This window comes from Pseudophryne corroboree, chromosome 1, assembly GCF_028390025.1.
Source record: "Pseudophryne corroboree isolate aPseCor3 chromosome 1, aPseCor3.hap2, whole genome shotgun sequence".
Taxonomy (NCBI): domain Eukaryota; kingdom Metazoa; phylum Chordata; class Amphibia; order Anura; family Myobatrachidae; genus Pseudophryne; species Pseudophryne corroboree.
The window spans coordinates 1,172,689,280-1,172,695,990 of NC_086444.1; positions in this window are offsets into that span (position 1 = coordinate 1,172,689,280).

The following is a 6,711-nucleotide window of genomic DNA, read 5'->3' on the forward strand; positions in this document are numbered from 1 at the left end:
CTAAGTTTGTCCTGCCCCATGGTAGTGAGCAATGAACAAAGGGGCACTTGTTTGGGGTATACAAGGTTTCCCCTCTTTGCAGATTAATCCTGATTTGGGATTTTTCTGCAATACAGGATATACCCAATCATCCAAATCCTTGTTGGAGGCTGTGGCCTGTAGCTCCGTGATAAGATATTGATCATTAATGGCAGGGGGGGTCATGACAGTCATATGGGACTGGGCAATGGGTTGTAGAGCTGCTTTTTTGGCAGTTCTGTCAGCAAGGGCATTTCCTTCTGATATGTCGTCCTTGCCACCAGTATGGGCCCTACAGTGCAAAATTGCAATGTCAGAGGGCAGTGTGATGGCATGGAGGAGGTTTGTGATAAGTTGTGCATGGGAAATGCCTTTTCCATCGGCTCCTACAAAGCCTCTTCTTGCCCAAATAACTTCATGGTCGTGGACAACGCCATGGGCATATTTGGAGTCTGTGTAAATTGTAACGGGTTTGTTTTGGTACATGTGGCAGGCTCTGATAAGGGCTATGAGCTCTGCAGCCTGTGCCGATTGGTAAGGTATGGGCTTTGCTTCAAGAATGTCATTGGGCAGGCGCACAACGGCATAACCTGCTTGGTATGTGGAGTCATTTGGTCTGCTACAGGAGCCATCAACAAAGACATTGTCTGAACCGGGTATTGGCACAGGGGACATGTCTAATCTCGGGGAGATCTCTGATTCTATTGATGCTGAGCAGTCATGGTCGTCAGGTATGTCATCTTGGGGACCCTTTTGTCCTAGGAGTGCATTAAGAATGGGTGCTGGGCCTGATGACGTGTTTGCATATTTGATGATGAGGGATGGGCTGCTTTGCAATAGGACTTCATACCCACTAAGGCGTTGGGCCGACATATGCTGTGTATGCAAGCCGTTAAGTATTGCTACGACATCATGTGTTGTGTGTAGAATTGTTGTGTGACCTAAGGTGAGTGTAGTTGCCATCTCAGCCACCATTGCACAAGCTGCCAGTGCTCTGAGGCAGGCAGGCATACCTTGGACCGACACAGGAATGCCACAGGGCGCAGTTTGCCTCCATGTGAGTTAGTACCCCCGCCATGGTTTTACAGTTGTCCCTTGCATATAAATGAAACGGCAGTAGTTTGGGAGGCTCAATGCCGGACTTTTTACCAACATACATTTTAGACTTTCATATGCAGTTAACATTTCTTGTGACCATTGAATCTGTTTAGGTTTGTTATTGAGAGTGGCTTGTCTCAAGATATTGTCATAGTAGGAACAATCAGATATCCACTGTCTGCAGTAATTAATCATGCCCAGAAAGGATAGCATTTCCTTCTGAGTAGTTGGGGTGACCAGGCCCAATACAGACTGAATGCGTTGTGGACTGATTTTCCTTTCTCCCTCTGTGAGTACAAAACCCAAATAATCGACATGCTTTTTACACCATTGCATTTTAGTTTTTAGACACCTTGTGTCCATATTCACAGAGCCAGTTTAACAGTGATATACCATCCTGTCGGCAGGCCTCCTCCGTTTGACTACAGAGAAGCAGATCATCTGCATACTGTAGCAGGACAGAACCATAGGGGGGGTGCCAGGGAGCCAATATGGCTTGGAGTACAATGCTATACACAACAGGTGAATAAACATACCTGTGGTAATCTGCACCATGTTAACTGCTTGCCCTCAAAAGAAAAAGCAAAAAGTAACTGTGTTTGGGGGTCCACTGGTATGCTGAAAAATGCATTTTTTTAATTAATCACTGAAAAAAATGCAGCATCTACAGGGATGGCTGAGAGGAGTGAGTTTACATCAGGTACAATTGGTGCAATGGGAACAATTAGCTGATTAATTGCTCTAAGATCTTGCACAAACCTTATAGTCCCATCTACTTTTGCTACAGGGTTAACTGGTGTGCAGTATGGGGATACTACATGTCTAAGAATGCCTTGCTCTAAAAATTGCTGTACCATAGGTCTAAGACCTTCTATTTTTTCTTTTAGACAATGGATTTGTTTCTGGTAAAGGGGTGTACATCAGGTTTCAGTGTGGCCTTGTAGGGGGTACAAGATATTAGGCCAGTGTCATAGGGCCCCTCTGGAACCTATTGTCTTGGGGTGGGCGGAAAGACCTATTTGGCTTTCCCGGGGGGTTCTGGTAGTTATGTGAGGGTATAGTACTGATAGATTTCCTCATTTCAAAACAACCTGCTGCTTCTTTCTCATATAAATGTTTTTCAGAATCTTTAAATTATCAGAGGTCCAACTGGAAACACTCTGTTTTACAGTTAATGACACTGTTGGCAACAAGTTGTTTATAAATGTAGAAATGAGTAAGTTGTCGGTATTAACTAGGGTGAGACCTGCCTCCTCTGACCAACACTTTTTAAATCACTTCCAGAATTCAGTCACATTCTCACTAGGTTTCTGTTTGCAAGCTACTGCTGCTGCTGGGAGAGACGAGCAGCACATTCCTTGCAGGTCTCCCCCGGGAGGGGAGGGGAGGGGGGTATTCAATCTCTTTACTCTGATCTGATCCCATATTACCAATAAGTAACTAACGTGTCTAAACTGAATTAATAACAATCTTTATCATAAAAAAAAACATAGATTGTTCCAAACACAGTGTCATATAGTGCGTGTACACTTACCATCCACGCAATATATTTCTAAAAGAATTCACAAATAACAGGGAAGGGGAGCAATAGTCTATGTATGCATTCAGCTGATCTGATCATAAATCATTGGTAACATGTGGGATTACACATTCCCTACACAAACTACCAGAGACAGAACAGAGAAGATAAGGAATAACAGCACAACTTGTGATACCAAATGTTAGTACACTTACCACCCGTAAAATTGATATCTCTGCAATCGTGGACAATGTTATTTGTTACAAATCAACTTTCAAATGTACTTAAAATCACTGTAAACAACAATGTCCTCTGAGACTCAGCGCCCGTGCACTTACCACCCGTTCACTGAGTGTCCTTAATAGAAAAAATTACAATATGAGTACTTATAAGACAAACATACAAACATTTAGGTGATCAAATCGAGGAGGCGTTGTTATTTGGATTTCTGGTCCATCTATGGTATCCCGGATACCTGTGCCTTTTAAAGATTTCGTGGACCCCTGGTCCTCTTTATTGGTATCCCTGATACCTTTGCCTTTAAAGATTGGTATCCCTGATACCTTTACGTGGCGCCCGGCGCCTTTAAGAAAACAAGTTTCTTTTCTGCCAAGTCCCGGACTTGGATTGTATTTTTGGTCACGTGTTCCCGGAACACGGAATGAGTTCAGATCTAGTAGTAATCGCAATCCCTGAACGGAAAAGACAGACAATAAAATTCTCTATCTTACCGGGCAGGGGACGATCGCCTAGATCCCGGACTTTGAGCCCCCAGCTGAAAGGGATTTAACCCTTTTTGTGCCCCCTCGATGTAATCATCTCTTTGGTACCAGTGAAAGCAGCTCCTAGCCCCATACATAAAACACACAGTTGAGGGTTAAGAGTCACTCTGTTTATTGAATATTTTAACATTGGTATAAAAAGAGAACACAAGGGTGTAACTGATAAGTGTAAAAGGGCTCATTGGCTTAGGGGTGGTGCCTGGGTGGGGTACGTATGGGTGGTTGCATACTTGGCATAACATAATTGGATATAGCAGTTGCTAGGCAGATATTATATACATTGCATCAGACGGAACTTAACACAGAATCTTCAGTAACACACAGAAGTAATAGAAACAGGTTTCATCTAGACAGAAACTGTCCTTGAAGATAAGGCGCAAACAAGCCTTGTATTGTATGAACAGATAAGGGTATCCTGTGAAGAGTGCTTACGTGTCTATTCAAGCACATAACAGTTCATATAGTATGTTTAACCCTTCAGTCAGTGTGATGTCCTCTGTGGTGTCAGTGTGACAGTGACTGGTGTGTGCTAGAGACAGGATGTCAGTGTGATGTCCTCTGTGGTGTCAGTGTGACAGTGACTGGTGTGTACTAGAGACAGGATGTCAGTGTGATGTCCTCTGTGGTGTCAGTGTGACAGTGACTGGTGTGTGCTAGAGACTGGATGTCAGTGTGATGTCCTCTGTGGTGTCAGTGTGACAGTGACTGGTGTATACTAGAGACAGGATCTCGGTGTGATGTCCTCTGTGGTGTCAGCGTGACAGTGACTGGTGTGTGCTAGGACAGGATGTCAGTGTGATGACCTCTGTGGTGTCAGTGTGACAGTGACTGGTGTGTACTAGAGACAGGATGTCAGTGTGATGTCCTCTGTGGTGTCAGTGTGACAGTGACTGGTGTGTGCTAGAGACAGGATGTCAGTGTGATGCAGGCTTGCCTACCCTCCCGCATTTAGCGGGAGGCTCCCGTTTTTTAATTTACCCTCCCGCTGCCCCGCAAACCTTGCTTAGCCTCCTGATTTTTGACAGCTCCCTCTGTGAAAATATGGACTGCGCATGCGCGAGTCCAGAACGGCTGAGGGGCGGAGCCGGCACGAGAGCCGTCCTATAGGCAGCGGACCAATGGCTGAGTGTCCTGCAGAAACAGTCAATCACTCTTAACTGCAGCCGTCATGAGTGCCGGACAGAAGCTTCCCGCAGAGACTGTATCCTGCCACAGCTTTGCCAGGTGAGCTTTGGTCCCAGCAGTGTGGGAACGATCAGCTGCTGCATCTCCCTGGCCGTATCTCCACTCACCCTTTTAAAGATGGGAAAAGTGATTTTTCCTGATACAGCTGCAGCAGCCATCACACTGCTGAGGACCCGCCCCCTCCTGCAATCTTCCTCCTCCTCAGAGACAGGAACAGAATTCCCTGCTGCAGAGGGCAGCCAGAAGCAGAGGCCCCGCCCATCTCACTGGTCCCGCCCCCTCCAGCGTTGATCCTCCTCTCAGACAGGAACAGAATTCCCTGCTGCAGCAGGCAGCCAGAAGCCTAGGCCCCGCCCATCTCACTTGCCCCTCAGCCCAGCGATCTTCCTCCTACCCTCAGAGACAGGAACAGATTTATTCCCTGCTGCAGCAGGCAGCCAGAAGCCGAGACCCCGCCCATCTCACTGGCCCCGCCCCCTCCAGCGATCCTCCTCCTCTTCCTCTCAGACAGGAACAGAATTCCCTGCTGCAGCAGGCAGCCAGAAGCTGAGACCCCGCCCATCTCATAGGCCCCCACCCTCTCCAGCCCCAGCTATGCAGATCGTGCACAGAGATACTACAGGTAAGAGGTCTCAGTACTTTCTATTTTCACAGCTCTGACACCAATATGTTAGAGCATGACAAGCCTAGAAAACATAATATTGTCACTGAATGGGTCCAATGTTTCTCTTTCAAAATAACCTGACACCAGTGGTGCCGACAGCTCTGCCGCTCCCGGTAATGAGAGGGGACGTGGTCAATGGGGGAGGTGTGGCCAGACCCTGCTTTTTCAAAAATATATAAAAAAATAAAATTGTATGGCGACGTAGTGGGCATGTGCTGCACAAGGTGGGAGCACCAGTGTCAGAATCAGTGGGTGGCGGTGGCCATGCAGGTGGTCGGGCACGATCGCTATCCTTCCTCTCATCATGCAGGGAGAGAGGACTGACTGCTGCTGCAGCCTCCTCTCCGGCACACAGCAGCCTGTGCAGTGCTGGGGAGAGAGGCTGCTGCAGCAGCAGTCAGTCCTCTATCCCTGCCCTACGTTCAGCTGTCAGCAAAGGGGAAGGGTAGCAGGACCCAGGCCCCTCCAACGAGCCCGGGTAAAAAGCACCCGCTCCCCCCACCTCTCGGCGCCAGGGCCGGTCCAAGGGCGCTCTGCGCCCCGGGCAGGAAACGGTGTGTGGCCTAATACAGGGGGCGTGGTCAGTTACGCCCCCTGTACATTGCTAGCGCCGCTTGAAATGCTGAGCGGTGCGCGATGACGTCATCGCGCACCGCACAGCAAAAGGTCCTCTCCACGAAAAGAAACTAGATGCTATGCGTCTAGTTCCCTTCGTGGAGAGGACCTTTGCTGTGCGGTGCGCGATGACGTCATCGCGCACCGCTCAGCAAAGTTACTCTCCACGAAGGGAAACTAGACGCATAGCGTCTAGTAGTTCCCTTCACAGGAGGCGGGACGGGGACGGCAGCGGAGGCGGACGGGGGACACAGCGGGCAGCAGTGGCGGATCTTGCCACGGTGCGGCGCCCTCCGGATGGCGCCAGCGCCCTCCGGAAGGTGGCGCCCCGGGCAAAAGTCCTGCTTGCCCGTGGCAAGATCCGCTACTGCTCGGCGCCACTGCCTGACATAGGATGGAGCACGAAGTAACTCAAACAGCACATACCGGAAAGTGTTTATGTGATTTACAGACCCTGTAGACAGGGCCGGAGTGATGCGCTCAGCAAGGGCAGCAATGCACTTTGCTGTAGAGGCATTTTCCCCACTCTGTTGCTTTCCCAGGCTTGCCTACGCACACTGTATTGAGCAGGAGGCTCCCAGTTTTTAATATAGCCTTCCACTGCCCCACAAATCTTACTTATCCTCCCGGTTTTTCACTGTCCCCCATGAGAATCTGGACTGCACATGCGCAAGTCAGGAAATGACGGAGGCGGTGCCTGTATGGGAGACATCATGACACATTACGCCATGTTACTTAAAGGCCGATCACCGCGGGTTGTGGGTAGCGGTGGCCGTCTAGCAATGCACGTTCAGAGAGGCACAACTCCCAGTCACAGCCGTTGCCATCTC